A 27173-nucleotide genomic window follows, 5' to 3' on the forward strand; every position below is an offset into this window, starting at 1 on the left:
ATCGGTCGTCGTCGGAAAGTTCCGTGCCGCATAAGCTTCCTTTATGACGCTCCCAAGGAGAACACGAAGCGATCGTAGGAACGTACAGATATGCGTAAGTTCGCGTAATGCGCAGATTATTGGTGGCTGGGAGTCGTACAAGAGTTCCGTATCGCCGATAAAGTTCGTCACGTACGGTTCACGTGGGATCCCACCAATGGGATTCTGGGTTATTGAATATCTGAAACGATATTTCCGAATCGTTCTGATGAAAAGGAACTTTGGTCTTTGAGATAGTGGAGTATGTGAACGAAATGATGCTCCAGTTTAATGTTTGCGAAAAGAGACTGGAGTGGAGGTTGCTATGACTAACAGCGGTTGTTATGAAGGTCCAACAATGGTAGAGTCCATAGTCTGCTGGAGAGCTAAGTGTTAGGACAATGGCTCTTGCCTGCACCCAAGAGCATTAGTGTTCGTAGTCCTGAGGAAAGTTCAATGTCTAAATAATGATGGTTACTAAAGGCCAAAGATGTTGGAGGTCCCTACTCCTTGAGAAGGTTAAGTTTTCTAGACAATAAATTCTGTAGAAATTCAAGAATACTAGAGTTACTACTTCTCAAGAAAGTTAAACGTCTGGAAAGTATAAAAATGTCAGAGTCTATAGTTCTCGAGAAGAGTAAGTGTTAAGACAATGTTCATTGTTAGCACCCAAGAGTCTTGGAGTCCATAGTCCTCACAAAAGTCAAATGTCTTGATAACAATGGTTACCAAGTGCCACGAATGTTGTTGTCCATAGCCTTCAAGAAGATAAACTGTCAAGACAATGACTCTTATCAACACTTACAAGCGTCAGAGTCCATAATCCTCAGGAAAATTAAATGTCTAGATGGTGATGGTAACCAAAAGTCAAGAATGTTTAAGTCTATAATCCTCCAAATAGTTAAGCGTTCTAGAGGCAATTACTGTCCAAACTTGAGAATATTAGTGTCCTTAGTCCTCAGGTAAGTTGTATCTAGACAATAATAACTGACAGACGCCAAAATTGTTAAAGTCCCTAGTCCACTGAATAGTTCTAAAGGCTAAGTACTAGGATTGTAGATTTCAGGGAGGTTCAAATACTGCGTAGGAAGTTTACTAAAATTTTAATCCATTGTGTCAAGGAACATCTTACAATTAGTTATAGCAGCATATGTGCTTTAAGGTGAGAGGATTGAAACAGGTTAATCAGTTTCTGAGGTGATAGTGCTGCTTTATGCTGAGACGTTCGTGAATACTAGGCTATCAGACAATCGACCAGGTTGCATATCTCAGAACTGTAATATACAGAGTGTTCCTAAAACAGGTGGACAAACATTGAGGTCAAGCTGGGGACAAGTGGAATATGTTTCTAAAGCTCAGCTGCCTATATCAGGGACACCCTATATTTACTTCAATGTTCGACCAGAAGCTATTGACTAAAGTGGATTGCTAGAAGCTGTCTACATACTAGCTATAGAGTTTAGCTATCCTCCACCAGAAAAATTGTTTTTTTTATATATTCAATATGGGTGAATCTAGGTTAGGTTAACTTACTGTTAGACTATCCCTACTAGAAATATGACAAAGTGTTCTCTCATTATTACGGAGGATGTAAAAGACTGTCCGCATATACTCTACAACAATATCGTTCCAATAGTCCTGAGAGCACCAGGCGCAACACTAACCTAATTCAGACCAAGCTTCTTACAGAAGACAGTTCTTATTTTACAATTACAACCACTGGTGGATCCAGAGTTAAATAAATTTTCCTATCGGTCAGTTACGATGTTTTATGAGGAGAAAAGCCAACTGAATTTTTTTAAAAGACAAAAATACTCAAACAACGAAGCGTGGAAGGTATAATTCCTCGACGTAGATCCCCAACTATTTGCCTAAGCGACAGCTCGATTCCGGTTCCGTGAAATCCGAGCGTCCGGCTACGGACAGAGGCCGCATTTCACACTGTACATCCCCACGGTTCGGAAGCATCATCCGGAGCACACAGGAAGTAAGTGGGCACGAATCGATCGATAGTTCCTTCCTGCCTTGGCACGGTCAGCCCCGTTGACATTTGCCTACACCTAACTGCAGTGGTTGGTATTCCTGTATCTCTACTATCCTTTAGTTCTGAGGAATTCAGAACCATTAGGACCATAAGGTCCTAACCAGATGCTCATATTTCTTATTACAAATATGCAAACTTGAGTAACTATCAAGCACATTTGTAAGTGTCAGTTAAGAGGGTTCATTCTTTCCAGGAGCTTATAACGAGTACACGTGTCTCTACAACAGTACCCATTGAAGATTCGTAGTGATATAATTCCGAGTTGTATAAATTAATATTGTTCACCACCAACAGCTCGTGAATTGTTCACATCACAGTCAACGTGTTAAACGGGTGAAATATCCTCAAAGTTTGCCTCCAAATTAGCTGCCTGAGAGAACATTAGCCATCGTCCAATTATGGATCCACGAAGTCACTGTACCGACTGTTTTAATATATTTCGGGATATCGTCCCGGGATGTAGCAACCTATCCCCTCTCACGGTTAGCCTCACACCAGGGTATCATGGCGACGCGACGAAAACCTCGGCTCGAAAGTTCGCCCGCTGTCGACGACAAAGGAGCTGGCCACTCTCTAGAATCGGAACGCGCTTATAATGGGAATTCGGAAACAATGCCTCCCGCTATCGAACCGCGGCTGTATTCATGCAACGGGTGCTCGAAAAGTTGATGGCGAGTTTGGTATTCCACTGGTGCCTCACTGAGGTTACCCCCACGAAAATCGATAATTACATGCAGCGATGGGAATTTGAATTCTCTCGTGAACTGTCGACAGGAATTTTTAATAACTATTAATGAAGATCGAGTAGCTAAAAGGCATGCATTTAACAAGGAGAAACTGATTATTAAACTTACATTTAGTGTGATTAAAAGACGTGGTACATTTTTAGGAATTTTAAATTTATGATCAAGCTAAGTGGTGGGAGTTTGATACATGTTGACCTTGATCAGCTATTCGATGGGTATTCTAAGAGTACTACTTTAGTATAGCTGAATTTAAGACTAAACATCGTTTTTCCTTTATTGCTGTATGTTCTATAAATAATTTACAAAAATTTCGCAATACTGAAAAATTGTTTAAACCTCGATCCACCGTCAAAGTAAATAAATAAAAACTACAGAAATATGTCACAATCTCTACTATTTCACTTTTTTCTTTTTTTGTTGTTAATGACTAAACCAAATACATTTATATGTGTCATAGTAGACATTTCATGTCGTTTCATTTATCCCCCGCGGTTATATTTTCTCTACCGTGAAAAAATTAGAATGGAAAAACATCAGGAGGGAATGAGAAGACGTATGGGGCTTTCAACACGATGTCCATGATACTCCAGCGAAATGTATCATAATTTCAGAAATATATCAACCGCGGGATGCTTTTAACGAGCACTTCCGTCGGGACAGTTGCAATTTCTTGTCCCGGTCGGGCGAAGAATCGAAAGTGTCAAGTGGAAAGAATGGGGTGTCAGTGTTTTTTATGAGTGGTCGATCATTACCTCACTAGGTTTTATCTTCGAGAAAATTGGTCTCGATATCGCGAAGACATTCGATGCGAAATCGATAATCTCTTTGTCCTGGTGCTTCTCTATCGTAAAATTAATTTTATTACATGCCTTCATCTTTCGAAAACAGAAGTCATTACCTTAATCCTTCCCTAGCCTAACCTATCTCTAACCTAAAAGGGCCATATTTTGCGGGCTAAGTAGCACGACAGCACGAAGTATGATCAAATACAGAAACAATATAGAAAATAGGGATCAGATTATTTGATCTCGAAAAAGAAGTCAGAAGAATTATTAAATTTATGATTAGTGAAATGACCTAATCCTAACTTAAGAGGATAATATTCATTGGACAAAATGGGGATCACAGCATGAAGTATCATGAAATACATAAACAATATAAAAAGTAGGGATCAGATTGTTTAATCTCGAAGAGGAAGTCAGAAGAATTATTAAATTTATGATTAGTGAGATAACCTAATTCTAACCTAAAAGAATCATACTGAGCGAATGAAATTGCAACCACAGCACGAAGTACCATCAAACAGAGAAACTATACAGAAAACAAGGATCAGATTGTTTGTTCTCGGACAGGAAGTCGGAAGAAGGCTCTTGCATCGTAAAGGAACACGAAACGGCATCCACATCGTTTCGCGGCGCAAGGTTAACCGGAAGTGGGAACAATAGCGCCAAGGATATTCACTGGGCGAAAGTTATTCGCACTTCCGACAGTTCGTGGCACTTCCCCTCGAATATCCCGCGTGGGCCGCTCGAGGTGAATGCAAATATGGAAAAACTTGAGTCGATTTAACCTCTCTCTTTCCCCACCTCCTCAACGACGTGCACTCCGCCACCATCGTTTCGCGATACCAATCTCTCGTAACTGCTGGTAGTTGTTTGGCTGCACAATCCTATTTGCCAAGCAATCTGCCACCGCTGGCAGTTCGTGTAATCCCGGGGGGTTGGTCTCGGTTGTGGCAATACGACCGGAAGTGGCCTCGAAAAGCCCGCCAATTTTCAGGGTCATGTCTCGTTTCGATATCTCATCGATGGACTATGCTTCTGCCATTTTAATTACGATCCTTTGAATCTCTTCTGAGATTTAGCTCAAAATGAGGAAAGGAGGATGGAGGAAGTTTGTGAGTTTTAAAGGTTAGGATCGTGAAACTGGAGATCAGAGGAGAGGCCATGGTTCAGGATGTGCTTTGAGTAATTTTTACTAATTTTGAATCTTGAATTTTGGATTTTGAATTTGTGTGAACTTGTGTTTCGAACTTACATAGAAAATAATTTTATTTTTATTTTCTTGATTGTTAGTATTACAATTAGTAACAGGTGGGAGAGCGTAACTTTTAATTTTTAAGTGCATAAATATTTGAAAGTCACATTTTGTCCGTAAATTGAGCAATTAGTATCAGTTGAAGAAACTTCTAACTTATAAGTCGTGTATTGAAGAAAGTGGTGGGGGAACCCCAACTCGCGTGGCCTTGAGCAATCAATTATTCTCGCTCGAACTATACCATCATATTCAACTTATCCTGATATATTTTCCATTTTATAAAATGAATTTTTACTGTACATTCTCATTTCCATTCACGCGCGAAATTGTTTCAAACAATCGCGAGCAATTTACCAACGCAGAATTGTTCGTAAGTCATTTAAATATCCCGTTCACATAAAATTGATCAGATGCACAGGAATTCAGGACGTAGTTATTAAATATTTTTCACGATTAAATTAAAGCTCCCGTGTAATTATCATTTACTGTGTCATTTAGCGAAACCTGCATTCGTAAGGGGAATTAATTCATAAAGAATTTCAATCGATCAACATAGTGGATGTTCTCGAGTTTTAAATTTCAACCCGTTCACGAATCAATTTCGCTGGGCAGAGACGGTGATTAAACTGCAATTTAAATTACGCCCAGTCTCTAACTAGTTACGCGATCCATCTTTCGTGTGCAGACGAATAATTTATTCGGAAATACTCTTTCGACTAATAATCACCAGCCTCGTAACTCTATAAATTCCTCATACAGGCCACGATAATGGTTGTAGATTGCGATCTAATCGAAACTCAATTAACGATTTCTAGGCAAACCTCGCATTCCTGTTAAAATCTATGGAACAATTCAATATCGCAATTTTAGTTTAGTTTTAATATTTGAGGGCGATAAGCTGAATTGTTGATTTTTAGAGACTTATGAATTTGTGTAACGGTTAACACGATATTTAATTGAATTTTTCGGTTCTTTCATTCTCGAAAAAGTGATTGGAAAATGTAGGTGGGGAGACCCCTTTTGCGCCTGTGTCGTCCTGGGGACCATTTCTTGAGCAGAATACAGTACTTAAAGTGCCTTTAAACCTTTCAAAGATTGTCATAGGAAGAAATGAACTTTTTACCAACTTTGCGCAATTTAAATTTATAAAATCATAAATAAGATGCGCAAGTACCCACTGTTTTAGCTAACAATATGTTCTATTATACCTATTCACATGTTGATTAAACCTGACTATGTTAGCTGTTAAATATTTTAGAAAACCACATAATTAATTTACTGTTATCTAACAAAATGCAGTGTAGTTGCACAGATATTTATTGTGTAAATATTATATGCCCCACCATTGTAAGTTAGAATAGTGGGTACTTGTGTGCCTTATCTATGAGTTCATAAATTTACATGGCGTAAAGTTTCTGGTAAGTTCATTTCTTTGAAAGGTTTAAAGCTACCTTAAGTACTTGGCGCAAACTTTGCATTTTGAACGTTTTAAAGGGATCTGATTTTGCGCTGATCTTTAATAACTGACGTGGCTAATAGTCCGAATATTAATAAACGCACGTGTTTTCACCTAAACAGCGAGGGAAAAATTGATCTCTCGAAAACGAACTGGAATCCAGTTAAAACGTAGCCTGGCACGCAGATTACGCGGACAAGATTTTAATTGCATCCCTGATGCAATTGGCGCGTATCTAATTAGGACAATTACCTGACGCGTACGTATAATACAGGGCCAGATCGCTTTGAGGCCCGTTCGATCGCAAAAATACCGTGTTATTTAAATTATACTCGGCCATTGGCTTTCTACGAAAATCGATCGATAAGCGATTTCACCCTCGACACACGCTTGTCATGCTGTTTAGTCGAGTAGTTTATCCGAACGATGGCAAAAACTACGGTAGACCGCTAATCAATGCAGCCATGCATGCGTGAAAATTTATTTCATTCGTTGAAACAATTTAGATAGCTCCCTGGTTTGAGTTAGAGACAATGGGTTCATGAAATTTTCTACTCTTTCTTGGACTGTGACAAATGGACCAGAGTATGATTTGGATTTATTTTACATTGTTTTACATTGCTGTGTTAACCTACAAAAAATCGAATTTGGGGTTATGAATCTGCTATTATAAAAACTAATATAATTAATGATATTTTTACTGATAAATACTTGAATAAAAGTTTAAAAAATTTTTGTAAGCTAAAATTATTTATTTACGAAATAACCCTTTGGTATATAGTGAAGACAATTCAGAAGCTATAGGGACAAACTTTTATGAATTGTTTTATGGAACAATTCTGTATTTTAGAGTTAACTTGGTTCAAGTCCTGTTTTGTTATTTTTCAGAATTAAAAACAAATGCGATTACCCATTTCTTAACATAGTATTTGAAGTTGTTATATGTTAATAATAAATTTCCTTCACATACTGCATACTGCGATACTGCAGAAGACAGTTGCAACTGCAAGTATGTACTTGGATACAACACTCTTCAACAGGTTGCAAAATTGTTTGTGAAAACAAGTTAGCAATACTGTGTATTTTTACTTATAATGTAAGAGGTGAAACAGTTAAAAATTATTATTAATTACAATTTTAAAATATAATGTTCCCTACGTTCTGTTTAAGGTAAAGGTTTGCAATGTTTTTCAACAGGTGGTAAAATTGCATATAAAATCAATGTGAGAAGTACTGTTGCTTTTGTTTTATAAGAATTAAGATTAAATATATATCAAAGATATTATTACAAAAAAGTTATTCTTCAGCTTCAAACAGATTTCATTTAAAACTTCTTCTAGTTAGCATAGATATCAATAATTAAGTCCCAGCTTAATGAATTTTTCAATAGGCGAAAGTTTCTCAAGTTTATTTGTAGGAAAGTTTAAATTCTGAATTATGGAGAAGAATCTTCAATTTCTGAATACTTAATGGTACTTGTACATAAAATCGCTAGAATATTCCGGGTATGCAAAAATATTTCAAAAATGATCAAACTTTCAACATCAATATTTTTATTATTATCAGTTTACGCATATATTATCGTAATTAAATTTTTAAACAAAATTTAAATAGCTCAAATTCAGAACATAAATTATTGAAACAAGAAAAATAAATAAAATATTTAGTTCAATGTTCAACAAGATTAACAATTCAAGATCAACAACTTCTTACAAACAATTTTACCTATAAAAATTCTTAAAAATCTAGAATTCTAATGCAGAAAATTATTACAAAAACTCAGGAAACATTAACAAAAATAAAATTGCCTTTATCATGTCTCAAAATTAGCAACAGAATGTCGACCTTGTCGACCATTTACCGAGATCTTTGATCGCGTTACACAAAGGCGACGACAAATTTATCTCGACATCAGGGTCCATCATCCAGGCCGAAATGACCGCTTGCAATTAGTCGACAGCTCGTTCGGAAACGGGCAGACCGAAATACAGCACAACATGTTAAAATGTGGACATATCGATTCGCCGAGCTAATTAAAGGCATCGCGAAAAATGGTACACGTCGATAAATCATCGGTGTGCCGGCAAGTCGCGACTAATAGGGGATTAAAATATCCGATTTCGAGTAAATTGCCATGGACGTGTCCCCCAGCATTTCCTTTTCTCCTTCCCTTTTCGATGAGCCTTGATTTCACAATTGAAATTCCATTTGCTGAATTAACTGATTATGTAATCTGCCAATGTTCTGGACAGTGCTGTAAAAATGTCTTTAATTCAAATAAAAGCAGACTTTAGTTTAGGTTAGGTTAGGCTTAGTTTAGTTTAGGTTAGATTTAGTGTAATTTATGTTAAATCTGAGTTAGATTTATGTGCTAATATTTTGAAGAATGCTGTAAAAATGTCTAGTTCAAATAACAGCTGACTTTAATTTAGGTTAGGTTATGCTTAGTTTAGTTTAAGTTAGGTCTGAGTTAGATTTATCTGCCAGTATTCTAAAGAATGCTGTAACAATGTCTTTAGTTCAGATAAAAGCTGACTTTAAGTTAGGTTAGGCTTAGGTTAATTTAAGGTTAGATTAGACTAGGTTTACTTTGGGATTAAGTTTAGTTAAAGCAGGTTAACGTGTTAAAATATATAGGGTGAACAGTTTAACTGGAAACCCTCCGAGTGTTGGTAGTATTTATTTGTACCACCTTAGTGGTACCACCACTTATTAACCACCCTTGTACTCCAAGATCTCTTTCTCCCTCTTTTCTTCTCAAGCCTTTAAAATCAAACTTATTTGATTTTCTCGCCACACAGTTTCAATTTCCCGCTCACTGACGTCACCCGATGTACTCTCCTTAATAAATAATCACCTGCAGCGTAGTCGATCACGCTCAAGCGAAATTAGGTTTCAGTTTACTTCCAATGAGGTCCACTGATGAATTAGTGATTCATTAATTAGGCAGCTCGCGATAACCATCGATCCTGCGACACGACTATTCTGAAATATTCAAATAGGCCAAAATGAAATCGCGCGTTTCGGCTCGCGATTGCTAGTTATAATGAGCGAATATTATCGTAATGAACGATTAAAAGTGACCAAAACGGTTACAAATGTACTGACTGCCCGTCGATGACCCATGAATCGCGAATGACCTGCCTAGATAATTATATTCGTCCAGATAAAAGGGACCTGGTGGTGGCAGAAATGGATGGATTTCTGGCAGATGGAATGTTCAAGCAGAAAAAAATATGCTACTCATTGGTCGTTTCCCGCCGACCACCGAGACAATTAATTCATCAGGTCCAAAAGCTAAAATAAACAATCGAAACTGGTTGATTCTTTCGGGTTATTACCGACCGAATTGGTCTCTGATGTCGTCTGGTTCTGCTCATATTGAATTCATCGCTCACCCCCTCTAGCAATCCCTTCGAGCTAATTCTGCTGGGAATTTGATTATAAGTCCAACGAATGGAATCTGCTGATATAACTTGCTTGATTTTAGGGTAAACGGGATATCAGTGATTGCTGAGTTTCTGTTTGGATGCTTTATTTACTTTGCTTGCTGCAATTTGGGGAATCGTTTTGGATCAGTGAATTAGACTTTTTTATTTTTTGGTTGTTTGGATTGATATTAGGTGGTATAAGTGATTCTTGGGAGTATTATTAACCTTCTGTCTTAGTTTTAGTATTATAAAAAATCTAAAAAGCTCTTAAATATTTTTCTAAGTTTCTAGAGCAACATGCAATAGCTTTTATTGCTAGATGTTACCATCACTTTTTAAAAGAAAGCAGGGAAAGTTTCAAAAACGAAAATGGCCTGGGTTATAATAAACGACCTAGGTTGCAGTTGGAGGGTTAAATTTTTATAAGAGATATGGCAATTAAATTTTCAATTTACAAATGGATACAATTTCAAATTTTTAATTATTTAGTTTTCAGCTTTAAAAATTTTAAGATATCTGTATTTTCACAATATAGATTTTTTAATGTTTCAATTTCCAATATTCTATACCCTTCAAATTTAAAATTCAAGTATGCAGATTTGTGCATTCAAAAATTTTTCAAAAAATAACTAATATTCTATTCCTTACTATTTTTATTTTAAATCCTGTTTTTCTCCCAAATAAAGTTCTTTCAAACAAATTTTTACAAGAGAAAAAACATGTAAATTTTCAATTTACAAATGCACACATTTTCAAGCTTTCGATCTTTTTAGTTTCCAAATTCACAAATTTTAAAATATGTATATTTTTGCAATATCAATTTTTGAATGTTTCAATTTCCAATACTCTATATCTTCCAGATTTAAAGTCCAAGCGTACAAATTTATACGCTCAAAAAATGTTCAAAGAATAACTAATGTTCTATTCTTTACTGTTTTTATTTTAAATCCTATTTTTCTCCCAAATAAATTATTCATTCAAATTTTCACTATAAATTCAACCACCCTTCTACTTCCTACAATAAAACTTCTGCACCCTCGATTTATATCTATTTTTTGCTAAACTGTTCGCCCATTTGTACACGAAAAGACCTCAATTTTCCTCCACTGCCAAATCCAAGGCAGTCCACTTAGGAAATACCATTCTGCAAATTGGATGTATTATTATGCCACACGAAGCACCAATGGTAGCCCACTTTTTCATGGACAACGAGGGTCATGGGCGTCCTAAAAGCTCCCACAGAGAAAATCGAACGGCGATTCAACCCCTCTCAACATTAAATCCGACACGAGTACCAGGGATTACTGGCTGAATCCCCTGAACTTCTCGCTACCGGAAGTTCCCCGTTTTACACCCGTCGGTTCGAAAATTGAACCGTAACTTCCGGTTCAACGAGCCGAATCGTGCGGTTCAATCGAAAATGCTGCCTCAAAATTTGTCGCAGAGCGAATCCTCCAACGAAACTGATAGCTTGACGAATTTCAAAGACACCTCAAAGGGAGCGCTGAGCATAAGGGGTGGCAGAGTCAACTTTCGATAGACCTCTGAGAAGATACAATATGCTGTACAGATTGCACCTCAAACTTTTTTGGTTGTTTTAAATTCGTAATATCTCGTGAGGAATTTCGTAAAATTGAAAAATTTTTTCGTAAGATAATTCCCAAAATTAATTTTTTATGTATTCAGTATCGCGGTTTTGAGAAATTGGGAGAAATTAATTTATACACTACTAGTTATTGACAGCAGCTTCGCTGTCATCGATACAGTGGATGCTGTGGATTGACTGAAATTCTGCCTAATGTTTTAAAAATAGCGCAGATACAGTAAAAACATGTTTTAAATCTTCACCAGTGTAGAGTTTCAGTCGAACAATTAAGCCTTCTTCAGATTAGATAAGTCATTTCAATTCAAGCCGCTTGGATTCAACCAGCTCGATGTCAAGTTTGTGTTCACGCAAGTCAACCCAAGTGGCTCGAATTCAAGTAACTAGTCTGATCTGAGCAATGCTATAAAAATATTATCAATGGAAAACGTGTTCTCAATGCAGTATTAATAATGTTTCCCTTTCTTGCCACCAGACGTCGTGGCGTCTATGTCGAATCCCAATGTTCACAGACACTAACGAAGTCCAATTTGGCATCGATCAAAGGTCCCCTAAAAATCCACCCCCGTAGTCCCTTATCGATCCGAGCGTGTTTAAGCGGAGCCAGAGTCATTGGCAAACTTCGCCAGCTCTCCCAGTCGTTAACGGAGTTTCATCTTAACGACTGGGTCCCTTCCGATAAATTTCGATTCAACTCTCGACCAGCTCGGGCCAAGCCTCGGGGATGCACCGTGTAAATATGGGGATGGGTTGACCCTGGGACGAAGAACCGCGGCGGAAAGCGGTCGCGTACACTCGCGTGCACCGTGGAACGCGAGCTTCCGCGCGAGTTTGTCTTTGGTATTAACGGGTTTTGCTACTGAGGGAGAGAGGCCTGCAGAAGGGCTGAGGCTGCTTTAGCGCCATAAATTCTGCGTGCACGCCAACCACCCGTTAATATCCCTCGCTGGGAAAGCGGTTTACGAAGCCCTCGAAACCGCCCCGCCACGGCTCTTTTGTTCTATTTGCTCCCTCTCCTGCTTCCAGCCCCTCTATTTTTCCAGAACCACTGTACCTTTTTGAATCTGGGGAAAATAAATCTAGCCTTGGGCACCGTTCGCGTGATACGATTGTTCTTTTCTTTGAGTCACGCAGCTTTTCGGGGTACAGCGTACAGTATTTTCTCGCTGTAAGCTCGTTACTGTGAGCATAACTCCTGAGAAGTATCTTCTCGTTTTGTGTATTGTGTCATGATCTTAGTATTGTGTCCCTCTTACAATCTATGCTATAAGCTTGTTGCTTATAGCGAATCGTGAGCTCATAGTAAGTGTTATACTTGTTTGGGAGGCATTCTGGAAATACAACATATTGATTTGATTTAATTTTTATTTAGAGTTCGATTTGTTTCGACGCACCACTAGAATTTTGAAAATTATATAATTGGGAATTAAACACTGCGAATCTGCAACCACATGAATTTAAGGATAAATTTTTTGTACAGATGATTTTAGAATTTTTTTTTCGAAAATTGCTAGAGCAAGATTTTGTACTGCACTAGGTATATAACTGTATATGAAGGGCTGTGCATGTAATGTGACTGAAAGTAAATTGTTCGCCAACATAATTAACAACCCTTCCGAGGCGATTCTCATTTAAACCGTCAAGGAAATGTAGGAAAGACTAGTAGGACTTTGCCCAAACTTCCCAGCTTAACTGAACATTTACTATTTCGAAGAGTGAACTGCAACTAGAAGACGGATTTGTAAACGGGCGGACTGGTTTACGAAGTTCTATAAACTTTCCACTCCCTTTTGTTGCTGTTCACTTTCGATTTGTACGTACCACTTGTACAATTGTCTGTACAATCTCCTTAAACTCCCGAAAAAACTTCAGAAATCCGAAGTACAATAAACAAGTCAAAAAATTAAAAATGGAATTGCATTTTAAACATTACTCATTGCATACCTAACCTATAAATAAGAATTATATACACCTTAAAAAAAGCAATAAAATCTATAATTTCTATATACGACAATACATTTAACAATTATTGCAACAAAAAATGAGAATACTAAAATTGCAATAACTTTGTATAATTTTGAATACAAAGTAAAAAAATGTCAAAATTGGTTTCTAAGCGATTTAAAAATGGAAGCAAAAGGAATTTCTATTCGAAAATGCATATGTAATGTACCTGCACACATGTAAACTTCAAAGAAAATGGCCTTTGGTATCACCTGGTCGTTCCATAGTTCGACCACTTGCGTACGAATAGGGGTCGAACGTGTTCGGTGTCAGCTCGTTAGGAAATATCAAGCGCGCCTACTATGACGGCGTTGGCGTCCATTAAATTAAGTCCCTGCTAGTTAACAGATTGCCCCGGCACATCGTGGATCCTTGACACAGCGATAATTTATATGCTAATTACGCCCACGAATTTCGCCTATTGTTTCGGATAATTATGATTCATATCTTTGCTTTGAGGCGATGTCGCGAATGGGGTGGAAAATTTACAAAGTAACGGTGGTAGATAGCCATCTTATACATATTTTGCACCTTATGGACCTTTTTGTGAAGTAGTTTTATGGGGATTTCGATATTAAATTACATAGTAGAAAGAAATGTTTGTAATTATATGAAATAAGAAACTGTTTATGCCTCTTAGAACAATATTTGTAATAATGCTTGTTAATTTTCTAGAGCGGATGAAAGTTTTTAGTAATTTGAACATTTTTTGTTTGTCCAATTTTTTTATATAGCAAATATACAAAAAGTTGTGAAGCGATACAGCTCCGTTCGTGTTGCTCCGAGCGTATCTCACTGTGTACACAGACCGTTTCCACTGGTAGCATATCAAACAAGCAATAGAATTAATATATCTGTTTATAAAGTACTCAAACTATAAATAAAATCATTATGAAATAATTATTTTAACGCACAGTATAGAAAAATTTGAAAACAAGTATTTTTTCTTTAAAGAATCATTATTTTCTTCTTCATTCTCAAACAAAATTTCGGATTTAATGAGCAGTTTTCATATATGCAGTTTTTATTTAATTTAACGCGAATAATACACAAAGGAATGTACATATCATATCGATTTTATTGACAGCCGTGGTTTCGTTTAAATATTCTTCTGCATCCATCCACTCTTGGAATGTGTGCACGCGATCTGGAAACGCGCCCCCTTTCACCGGTTCAATTTCCAATCGCGTCTCCGCCTCTAACTGCAATCCAACATTATAGGTTCTTGCAGGGAAATCGAAAGGAAAATCGTCGTTTTCTTGGAAACTGGAGTGCACTCGCCACCGTATCGAAAATCTTCCGGAGCTCGAGGTGGATCAACGAACTTAAGAGGAATGATCGCCTCTGAGAACGATCAAACTTCCGTATTAAATTCTTTGAGGATCTGATCACCGAATTTCAACACGGTCTGATAATAGATAAGAATATCCTTTTGGGTAGCCAAGCACTTTCAATTAAAGTTCGTTTAGGAAATTTTTCGGGTTTCAGGTCTAAGTGAATTATTTTGCACTGTATTTGGGAATTAAATGAGTTTTAAAAATGTTGAGAAGGAAGACATTTAGTAAGTAATTTTGCTGGACTCTTTCTGGAGTATTGTGTTGGTAACTGTAATACTAAGTTAGGTTATAATTCTAGGGAATTTTCTATGTTGACACTACTGGTAGGTATTATCATTAAAATTGTATCTATTTCAATACGTTTTTTTGTTACTTTAATATTATAAATGTATAGAGTGTTTTATTTGAATTTTTACTTTTATCATGAAATGTGTTACATGTTTTTCTTAAGTAAAAGGAGATCATAATACATATTATTTAGTGTATTTAATGTAACTCTAACTTACTCTAACGCAATTCTAATATACATATATCAATGAAAACAAATCATTCTATACAGAATGACCCGTTCAAAGCTTCCCGTGTAATTGTCTTCTAAACTATAGCTTATTTCCAAAAATGTTTTAAATAAAACGTCCACGTAGAGAAAATTTGTGACCATCAAGATGTCTCCCTCAAAATAAAGTAAATTGCATTTAAAACATTTCTTGAAACGCACTATAGTGTAGGAGATAATTACGTGAGAAACTTCGAATAAGTCACCCAGTATATGTATTGTAGAATATAAACTTCTGTATTGTCACAAATATTTTTTTATTGATATGAACATTAATATTAATATTTGTAGATTTTTCTGCATTGAAAATTAATGATAAAACAAAGAAGACGGCGTTACACGTTCGCGAGGACAAAGCGTGCAAATGTTGACGTAGCTACACGCGTATAATTCTCTGTGTACAGAACTGCGAAATATTGTAAACGTTTGCTCCCATGTCGAGATGCAGTCTCGACTTTGTTATTGCAGCAGGGTGCAACGGGCGCGTTAAATCGCCAGCATAAATTGAGAGGAGCAAAGTTTCCGCTTAATATCGCCTGCGAGGAAACACTTTAGAAGAGCGGAATTACCTGTCCTCCATCCGAGGGCCTCTGTTTTCGCATCGATTTGACGGCTTATCACCAAACACTTCGTCACTTATACCCTCCAATGGTGTGGTAATTACAAGAATATTGATTTTGCTATACCGAACTAATGAAGCTAGACATAATATTCAAAATTTTTCAGAAAATAGTATTGCAATAGTGCAACGGAACAAAATTAGAAAAATAAAATGTAAATTTTTACTGTGAAAGAGTCTGTTAGATGAAATATACACCGAAATGGGGAAAAAAAAGGAAATAAACACACACATACATACACATACGCGCGGTGGAGAAGGAGAAAGACACATGCACGCGCTAGGGAAGAAGAGGACAAACACACACACGCTCACACATACGCGCTGTGGAGGAGGAGAAGAAACACACATACACTCACTAGGGAAGAGCGAGCGCGCGCGCACGCACGCATACACACACACACACGCACACACACGGCCGCACACGCACGCACCATCAGGCACGCAGGTACGCACGTACACGCGTGCGGCAGGGAGGGAGGGACTCGCTCACTGCTTCCGCTGCGGGAACGCTATGACCGTCCCAACGCTCTCCAACTTTGGTGCTTTCGTGGCTACTTATATGGTCGCGGTGTCTCAAATTATCTCGCGAGTTTCGCGGTGCCACCTTGCGGCCGCGAGGGTGACTGGCCACCTGCTGTGCGTGGAGAGTTCGCGAATGGGGAGTTCGCGAGTGAGAACTTCACGGCCTCCTCACACGATACAAAGGTTCCAATAAACGCATACCTCGCCAACGACAAATCGACAGTCTATTGATACATTTCTAAAAGCTTTAAAGAAATTCATACGCCCAAATTCACAAGATATCTTTCCTCCTGAATTAAAATTAAGAAAATTAGTTTCTCATTACATTAAACTTTTCTATCCCCAGACAAATGATACAACAAATACTTCCTGACGAGTTTGCATTAGCATAATCAAGGCGAAACTAACAGGAAGGCTCCAGGAAAAAAGCGACAGTCGTGTTCATCGGCGCTGGAATTCTGTATGCCGAGCGAATTTACGCGAGGGCTCTACTCGACATGGTACGCGCGCGAGCTTTAAAGCCGCGTTTCCATGTCAGCCGGGACGAATGAACAGGGTCGGATTTCACCTTCGCCCGGGCAATCGAGGGACAGAAGTGAAATTTCATCGCACTTTCTCTTTTAACGCGTCCCCTGGATCGGGAAACAGTCGATGTTCGCTCGTAGAAAACGCGCTCCCCCGCTCCATTCCACATGAATTCCCCGTAATTTGCGAGGGGATGGGGACTGGGAGAAAGAACTTGGGGCGCCCCGCGCGGAAGTTTTAATCTCTGCCACTGGCTTCCGTCGCGGGCGTGACTTTATTCAATTTCATTTTCCATTCGTTCCTCGCGTTGATCTCGTTCACTTCGAATTTGTAGGATTACAGGTTCTTTAACACGTTACATGCTTTTATAATACTTGTCTCTTACTGGACTGTGAACAGTACTTATTTCTAATTTTAAAATTAGAAGAGTAATAGTACTTTGAACAGTATTATACAGCGTGTTTCTTTTATCTTGCACATCCTAATATCTTCGTTATTTCTGCCGATACGAAAAAATGTGTCAGAACAAACTTTTTTAGCTCAAAGCTAAGAATATTATCTTCCAGGTTTTTTCTCTCAAGGTCATTCTTTTCCAGTTTTGAAAGTCATTGCCATTTTCTTACACATTAACGTGTAGTTTGTATGATGCAGCATTATAGTGCACATCAAAACGAATTCAATGAATTATAATATTATGACTTTTAAATGATCTCGATTAAAAAAAATCACGTTGGCTTAAAGGCGATTGAAAAATTTTACATTTCTGGTTTTCTGCAAATAATAAATTTTATTATTTTATTATTATTTTAACTATTTTAAATTTACTCTGCAGTAAATGTTCAAAATGGTATTCATCGGCTTTCAGACATTTGCAGGCCCAGCAAAATTTTTGCTTGTATAGTCAATCATTGTCGAAAGAATGGCATTGTTAGTATGTAAAATTCTTGTCTTTATGTTTTCTTGTGTTGTAGCATGATTTTATCATTTAAGATCACTTAAATATCATAGTATCATAGTTCGTTGAATTAACAGTTAGTTCGTTATTGTGCACTATAATGTTACATTATAAAAAATACAAAAAGACTTGAGTGAAAAAAACATGGATCATAATCTAAATATTTTTATATCATCAAAAATAACGACGATACTAATATAGATACTAATATCATCCTAAGATGAGCCAGATAAAAGAAGCGCCCTGTATATGCAACAATAACATCCATCTTTAAGTGGCTTCATGTGCTGCAACGAAATACCCAATTTTGAAGAGAGAATTTAATTAGCAAATAGCGAACTTTAAAGCAGTTTTCGTGCTAATTTGAAGAGAACGCCTTTTCCGAAATTAATTTTTAATCCCTACTTCGCGCGTAATTGGGAAACTTTGGGAGCTTTTTTCCCTGCAGAATTTACGTTAAAATGAGTTTTTATTATTCGTCTGTAGAATGAGTGGCATTAGTTGAAACGGCGATGGAAAAATCGGCGTTCGTGTAATCGTTGGGGAGTAGCCTTAATATCGCTCACGAGATTGTTGATTGACGAGGGTAGTCACTTCCAACGCGGAATTTTCTCGGATTGCATTTCAATCTGTCTGCCTTTTCCGGATGTCTATTATCCTGGACAGAAGGAGCCATTCGATGGTACATTGATGGTATAAGTCACCAATGGGGAAGGGAGAGAGGGGCATGTTCGGTGGAGGAAAGTGGCTATCGGCCTGAAAAACTGGCTCTCTGTGGACGTCGAGAGCGAATTTTCAATAATTTCCATGCCTCCACTGGAAGTCATATTTACATGCCATTGCATCGCAGTCGGTACCTACTATAATACCGACTTCGAGATTCCTGCTAAAGCAGTATTCATAGAATGCACAAAGCATTTTGCAGTCACTGCGTTCGGATGCAGACTTTTTATTTATCGATATTTTTATTCAATAATACATTCCTATAGAATTTTTTCAACATTTTATGAGTTCCATTGAAGAACAATATTTACAACTTTTTGCTAAAAACCATTCGTTTATGAATTATTAGAGGAATATTGATTTCTTTTAATAAAGAATATTCATGAATTTTTGAGAATTAAAAATTCATTCATAAAAATAACTGTTTTCACACAAATTATATTTCAATCTATCAATTATAGATTTTTCTACTTGTCAGTTTCTCACCATATAATATAGTCATAGTGAATAATATTAAACATAACACATCGATAGAGTAATTGTGAAAATAAAATATCAGGAAGCAATTTTCACGAGAAAGTTGAAGGATTCTTTGAAGCCTAAGAACTTTTCTGTCGAAGCACAGGGAACAGGGGTAACATAAATTTACCGGAAGTCCTCGCTTAATATCGCCCGAAGTACAAAGCAACTCACAAGAACGGCAAGTTCCAAGTTGCTCTTTATCGCCCAATATCGTCGTCATTGTTGCGGTGATAAACGCGCGAGGAACTTTCCCCCCTTTAAAAGATAAACTTAAGGGGGAGGGAGTGAGCCATCGTCGAAAGGAGGAAAGACAATGAGAACGAGCAAATTAAACTGAGAAAAGAGCGAACGCAGACGTACTTTGATTAACAGTGATATTAAATGTACTTCCTCTTCTTGGGCAAATAGTCGGAGTTATTTTCTTAAATAGAGCAAATCGAAATGAAAGGAGTTCGTTAGCTACTGTTTTTCCATCCCGTTAAGAATACTAAAACCGGAGTAGATAAACGTACGCTACCTTCAAGGTACCCTCAAATATCTCTGAATATTGGAAATGAATATTCATTACATTTCAATATTGAGAAATGAAAGTTTGATCTGAACGTAGCATTGTCATATCTTGAAAAGTAAAAAATTCATGACTGCAAGGACACTGTATTATATTTGAGGCTGACTATAGTCTCCTATAGTATGCAATCCGCCTTGCACAGTTTCACGCGGCGGGTTGCCATGTCTTAGGTGTCCCGCGAATTGTTAAACATTAATGAACCTGCAAAACGAAGCTATGTATATTCATATTCAAAGTTACTAAAATTTGAACGAATCCAAGGCAGCACAGTGAATATTCGAAATTTCACGTCACGAAACTTAACCTCTAAAGTTCAGCGCTACCAGTTCCCCTAAGGAACGCCATTAATCTTGCCGTCAACATTCGCCTAATAGAGGTTAAAATTCTGTCCACGGTGTAGATCGTGTTATCATAGACTCTAGTAACATGTTAACAAGTGTGCAGCCACCAAATGGAGGTTGCTTCCCCTTCAAGGGGTTCAAGTTTCGCAGGACGAAAATGATCCTTTCGACATCTTGCTCGCTCGAACGCCCTCGAACGAGGGGCATAGCCATTTATAGGCCGAAATAGGACATCTTGTGCGCGAGATTGAGCACGAGGCAGCTGCAGCGGCCCGTTTATCGTTAAGGACGAAATCCTCCATAGTTGGCTTGGGATCGGAGCGCGAAATCGACGCTGTTATCTCTTTTGATTGTGTCTTCGTTGCTCATCCACGGTGTAATGACGTTAGCACGCGCGCAGGCGTGAAGTTATCGGAAGCGTGTCGTTAACAACGCCCGTAGTGGGCGAACTTATTGGAGGGGTGTCCCTCTTTGCGCTGATCCACGAGGAATCGCGAGGCTTTGATGTGAAAATGTTTTGGTGTAATCAAAAGACGAGAAAATTGCAAATTTCAATTGTCAGAGACTTTTCTGTTATTTTGGAGCACTTTCGTTGGCAATGTTTCATTATTAAATATTTACGTGAACCATTTCGTAAATTATTTCGAGCCGTGCTTTTAACCGAAATAATGGTTCGTCAGTATTGCAGATTACTTCATTTTGGTCTTAATGCGCTGTTAATGGACCACCTAATACATCAGTATTAATGTATGCTTTATCTTTATGTTAATCATCCTCATATTATGGATCGTTGGTTACCTAATCCAGATCTTGAATTATTCAGTTGAACATAGGTAGATATACATGTATGGTAATTCATGGATTTTTATGCCGCAATTTTCAGGAAATTTTAATATTAAATTTTATGGCAGAAGAAAATTTTTAAAATGACATTGAATAGTAAAATGATAATGTGCCTCTTAAGGTAATATTTTTGATAGGAACTGCTAACATTTTATAGGGAATGCATGTTCTTGGCAATCTGAACAAGTTTCCTCTGAAACACTTTCTTGTATAATACACGTATAAAAAATTGTGAAAAGATATAATCCCATTCGTATTGCTCCGGGAACGTCTGACGATGAAATGTTTGAAATACATTTTACAATATTCAATATTCATTTAATATTCTCTAATGAATCATAATAATAACTATATCATATCATTGTCTACTAATTACTGTTTCCATTTCATCATGATAGTTTAAAATACTTTTATTCATTTAGTCGTGTTATTTTCTCAACTTCGTTCTATTCACGAGATCTCCAGTAAAGATTTTACTGAGTTCCCAGCGACTAAAGAACGAGCAGAATATTCAATGTTCACCGTCAGCCGCAATGGTGCCCTAGGCAAAATGCAATTTGTCAAGGCTTCCCTCACAATCTTGTCTAACATTACAGAATGGTGTAACGTCACCGTCGCGTCAGGCGTGCAACGATAAACTCGTCAAGGGAAGTTTCAACGTAATATCGTCTACGCAATGACAGACCATGGGAAGCGACTTACCTTCTTCGTTACGCTTTAGTGCTTTAATTCAATACTTGACTCAGTAGTTAGAAAAGACTGCAATCAGTAAGGAATCCATTACATTAAAACTAGACATAGTATTAGATGATACGTCTACCCTAAATAATTTTTTTTATTTTAATAATTGCTAAGTGCAACGAGACGTCACAGTTAATTTTTCAACACCCCATGTGACAGCTTTTATGGTTCCTATAGAGGTGTCCCTGCAGAATACAGTCCCAAATCCCTAACCTCAATCTCGCTCACCTCTCAAGTCTTAAACTCACCAAGGACACGAAGAAGCAGATTGTCAAAGCGTTGAACAATGACATACTAGCGAAATGACAACAATTAGCCGCTGGTAATTCCAGCTAACAAGAACGAGATATGTTTGAATGGGGACATGAAAGTTCCGGGTACGACAGGAACGACACGCGATCCAATTAGTCAAGACAGCTCCGACGATCCCGTCTTCAATGTTACATCATAATGTAACAACACCATTGAGCACGTGGGCATAAATTCACTTCAACGGCTCGCTCGCTTAATATTGCCTACAGGGAAGCAGTTTACGAGGGCACCAGCCAGTCCTGCTCTGTTTCTCCCTACTGAGAACCCAGCCTCGAGCAGTGACGAGTCTAGAACTTCTGCTGTAAACCAAAGGGGAATCAAACTAGCGTTGGGAAGCTTTCTCCGTAGAAGGAAACTCGGAATTCTGTCTTTAGTCACGTAGTCGAGGGGGAATCCGCGCTGACTCTGTTAAGCAACGCGTTCCTGACACTTTGGAGTCCTGTTCTCACATAATGTGGAAGGATATCTTTTGCGAAGTTTGTCTGAATCTTTTGACGATGGCTGTTATTGATCGTTTCTTAGTGTGAAATGTGTCAGAGGTGAGTGATCATCAGTGTACTTGTTCAGATTATGTTTTGAAGCATTTCTAGTTTTATCACTTGGGCAATATGCCCTGCTAGGTTTATTAGCTTCATAAAGTTTAGATGCCCTAGAGCATTAGTATGTAACAGCATGGTTACTTTCGTCCAAAGAGGTGTCAAGACCTTTAACGAACTTCTTGAAGTGACGAACCAACATTACTACCCCTGGTAGAACTCTAAATCCATCAAGACTTATCGCTACCATGGACCCACATGTCTCAGCAAGACACTATGCACGATAGGACTTGCTGCTAAAATAGCAGAACATTGCCACAATTAACAGCATAAATCTTTCTAGACCTACTATAATCATAGACATATTGACACATGAGGTTTTCACTAGAGAGACTGATCCAGGTCCACCTATCACCTCCACAGATATACAATTAGAGGTCCTCCATTTAAGTGCACAGACTGCTCTTCACCAAAGACACTGGTCCAAGTCTACTGAACAGACTTACTAGATCTGTAAAACCTCTTTCCACATTCTCAGAGGTTATTTCACTCAAGATTAAAACAGGTGCTAAGGTTTCCACCTAAAGTAGCACAATCTCTTTCAGCGGAGGAGCCCAAACAATGGACAGCGGACATTCGTGTCTAGCGCAAGATACGCCGAAGGAACGCTTGCATTAAGAGGTCTATCAGTGCCTTTTCCCTTATTCAAGCAGTTTGTACGTGCTCAGAGTCCTCGGCTCGTGTTCTGGTACGACGAGCTGCAAGGAGCAGCTTTCAGAAGGCATTGCGTCTGGGATCAAGCGACGGATTGCGGTCTCCCAGGATGTAAAGGAGCATCCACAGCCCATGGGGAGGAGCCGTTATGCGCGCAGCCGTCTTTATTGTCCCCGGAATGAAGGATGTGGACTTAGCTTAACGGAGTGTTCCCTTCCGTTTTCTGGAATCCACCGTTTCCTCGACTGTTCCCCCTCACGATCCTCTAGCCTTTCCCGTGTTCTTCTTCTGTCAGCTCTCCATTCTCTTTCCCACCCCGCCTCAACCCCTCGCTTCTTCTCCCTTTTTCGCTCGTATCTCTCGACGGTGCCAACAAAAGACGGCAGTAATCTGCAAACGACCTGGCTTATATCTAACGAGGCAACACATTAGTCACGGACGGCGATCTGTATGAGTAGATATTACGCGTGATGCAATTTTATTTACGGCCCGCGATTACGGCCAAGCGCCCTGGCAATTTACTTCCGGGATGGTGTCCGCGCGCAATCGCGTTTTTATTCCGCGCTATAACTACGTGTGCGCCTTTTGTTGGACTCCATTGAAAGCACCGCATTGTATTGCGATTCGGGGGCTCTAACATTCCAGTCGTTGGCAGAGGAAGAATGGTTAAGCGTCAGTTAAGAGAGGAATGATCGAATGCGAAATGAAGCTTTGATGTCAGGGTCCATTGTGTTCGAAGGTGGACATTTCTTTTTGCCAACAGTACATGACCGTTTTTTGGATGGTCACCCATCCGAGAACCGTTCATGTCCAGCGCAGCTCAGCTTCGGCGATCTGACGGGAACTGGATCTTTTTGTGCGGCGTTGATCGTTGACGGAGGTTCTCTCTCAGCGAAGACTACTATGGCCTACTTTAGGTGTCCCTCAAGTCAGCAGAAAAGTCTTTTCAGAGCGGGAACTGACGCTGTATAAAAAATAAGGAGCTCGTCATCAGCTTCTTCAGTTGATTTCGCGTGTTAGAAAATGACAGGGCTAGGTAAATTCCCCGAAATATTTTTTACTGTAGTGGCAGCACTGGTGTCATGTGACACAATAGCGCATGAAATTTGAATGGCAGTGAACTGATTAATGACGTTGCCGATGAAGTATTGGAAGATTAATTTTTCTGAGAATTAGAGTGTAACTAAACTGAGTTTTTTATACAGTAAATTATATAAATATCAAGGTTTTACTTTTTTAAACATATTATTTTTAAAAGTTGTTAATATTGATAAAACTAAACTCCACGTTGTATTACAACTTTTCCATCCCCTTTTACCCACAAACTCCAGAGTGGAGGCAGAATTTAATTAGTAATTGCTTAAAAGAAGAAGGAAATTTTGTCTTCGACAAGCACTCCTGCGTCCCTTTCGTCGATCCTCATCCACTTGCTTCTAAACTGCCCTTTTCCCAACCATACTCCGCTCTGGATGAAACGTTCCCTCTAACAGGATTTTCACATTAAGGAGAACTAACGACCAATTCTCTGTCTTCCAGTTCGACCGGAAATCGGTTGATCCGAGCGTCACAACTCGTTAAGGACAACTGGAAGCCCCTTGTCTTTACTTCGTCGTCGATCTCGTCGCGTAATCGGAGGATTACTGGTCCAGGACATGGTAGCTGGCGTCTGCAGAAATTTATCTACAATGTTGCGGGCTAAATTGCGTGTACACGATCCAGGTAGGTGAACAGCTAATAGTTCGTAGGCGGCTACCTGTCTGGGATTTCCAATCGCCCCAGCAGCCACTGATTTGGCAAAGCTCAATGTAATTGCTCGCAGTCTCGCGTTTCCCACCGTAATGATTTGCTGGCACGGAAACTGTGATGGGACAAAATTCAACATTTTCATTGGTGGAAAGCTTCTTGGCTCTATTTCCACAGTTTGTCGATTTTTGGGCGGATTTTAGGGGAAGCAAGTATTGGGTCTCTTTGACATATTGGTGATTTGAGGTCTAATCTTTGCAACGATTTTGCAGTAGTACATGTTTGGTTCCTTGATGAGGTGACTAGTTTGTTGAGGATTTAAAAAAATCGAAAAGAGCAGAAAACTTTTTAATAACATTCTGGCAGTGTGCTATACTATGAAACTTATTATCTATTATATAAAAAAGGGAAATGCAAATATTGAATTTGTTTAAATTTTTATCAATAATTAAAATTAGTATAATCATTTTAGGTCAAATATGAAATAATTATTTTCTTTTCCCCCAAAAAGTTACTTTAATTCATATTATTTATATTCGTTTAAAATAATAATTATTTGCGTAAAGTAATAATTAATTAAAATTAATTAATGAAGAATTATTAATCTAGTGTAGGATCATTCTAGATCAAATATATAATAATTATTTTCTTTTCCCTCCCCAAAAAAGTTACTTTAGTTCATATTATTAAATTTGTTTAAAGTAATGAATGCTTTGTCATCCCCTTTCTTGCTAGCTCCTACAAGAAGTAGAAATTTTTCTACGAGCAAAACCGAAAGTAACAGCTCACGAAAGCCACGTAATTTTGTATCCAGTAGTATGATTTTGTTTCGTTTGATTTATAAGACCTTTCTAAAAAAAGGGCAGAAGTCGAGTAGAAATGGGAGTTGCTGTAATCTGACAGGAAAAAGAGCGCCTAGGAGGAGAAGTCACGAAAGGACGAAATGGCGAATGTCGTGTTTAAAGGGCAAAAGAGACCGCCAGTAGAGGAAACTAAATTCGCCGCGACAGCCAGTAGCGCAGACCCGCATAAGTCAGCCTTGGAGACTCTATAACGCTGGTGTGTTGATCTTTCGACGCTGCCAGGGCACTTTGGCACGGTCTATCGGCGGCTGTGGATCTAACAGATGCCAACCACAATAGCATCGAGACCAAACCATAAAATGTCGAATACCAAAAATAATTACCCGTGTCGAACTATTGTCCCGAACAGATTAAATTGCAATACCACTAATCCTTCATTTTATTGAGAGACTTCATTGCCCCTCATCGTAATACAATATAGTTAACTCACTTTATTAAGATAGTTTATTTTTTCGGTCCTCTATTCGTCTATCGTTAATTTTCTGGGCTTGTTTCCCGGGGATATTGTCTAGCTTACAGTTCCTTTTATTTTTTATTTGTCTGTATTTCAAACCATTGAGGGACGAGTACGCAATGGAAACACGGGAGAATTTCGTCTACAAAAATGCGCAGCTCCGCTTTTCCAGGAATTCCTTGTCGTATTCACGCGTCATGCTGGCTGCTCGCGAATGTATTTCATCCAATTCAAATTTTCAGCCCGAAAAAAAAACGCCAGCAATCCCCGTCGAACTTTCAATTATCCCTTCTCCCTCTCCGCGTGTAACAAACAAAACGACCTTTTCTCGCCGAAAGCACAAGGCAAAGTCGTAACGCGAACTCTCTCGTTAATTCGTTCGAAAATATGGGGACGGTGGACGTGGGCGGGGTGATTTTTCACGAGGAACGCCGCGAATTTTACGGTGCTCGTTGCCATACGAGATCGCCCCCGGTGCGTTGAAAATTTCAAGCACGGCGAAGCGTAATACAATGCGCGCGTTAAAATGAACGCTCACGTTTCGCATAAATCCCGCCAATTTTTTCCCAATGCGCGTGGAGGGGGATCGAGAATGCAATAAACATTTGGATCGGGCTCGTTTCTTGCCTCTGTGATGCAGTAAAACGCGAGAAACGAATTCGATATTGCAACGTCGAGCGGAACCGTTCCCTCTCGTAACTGTTTCCTATGGCTGTGCTCGGGGCTTAAGGCGCGTACGCATGCGAGGCGGAAAGGAGGTTTCAGAGATTCGGATTTGGAGAGTGGTTTGAGGTATTCCGTTGTCAGATATGCGAAAAGCATTGATATTTGAAATGCAATCTGGCGGAAAGTAGACTTCTTTGGACTTTCTTGTTTATGTAGGGCGGGGGCTTAAGGCGTGTACACATGTGTCGTAAATTGATATTTTCAGGAATTTTTATGTAGAGAGTGATTCGA

This window comes from Calliopsis andreniformis, chromosome 7 (genome assembly GCF_051401765.1).
Source record: "Calliopsis andreniformis isolate RMS-2024a chromosome 7, iyCalAndr_principal, whole genome shotgun sequence".
NCBI lineage: Eukaryota > Metazoa > Arthropoda > Insecta > Hymenoptera > Andrenidae > Calliopsis > Calliopsis andreniformis.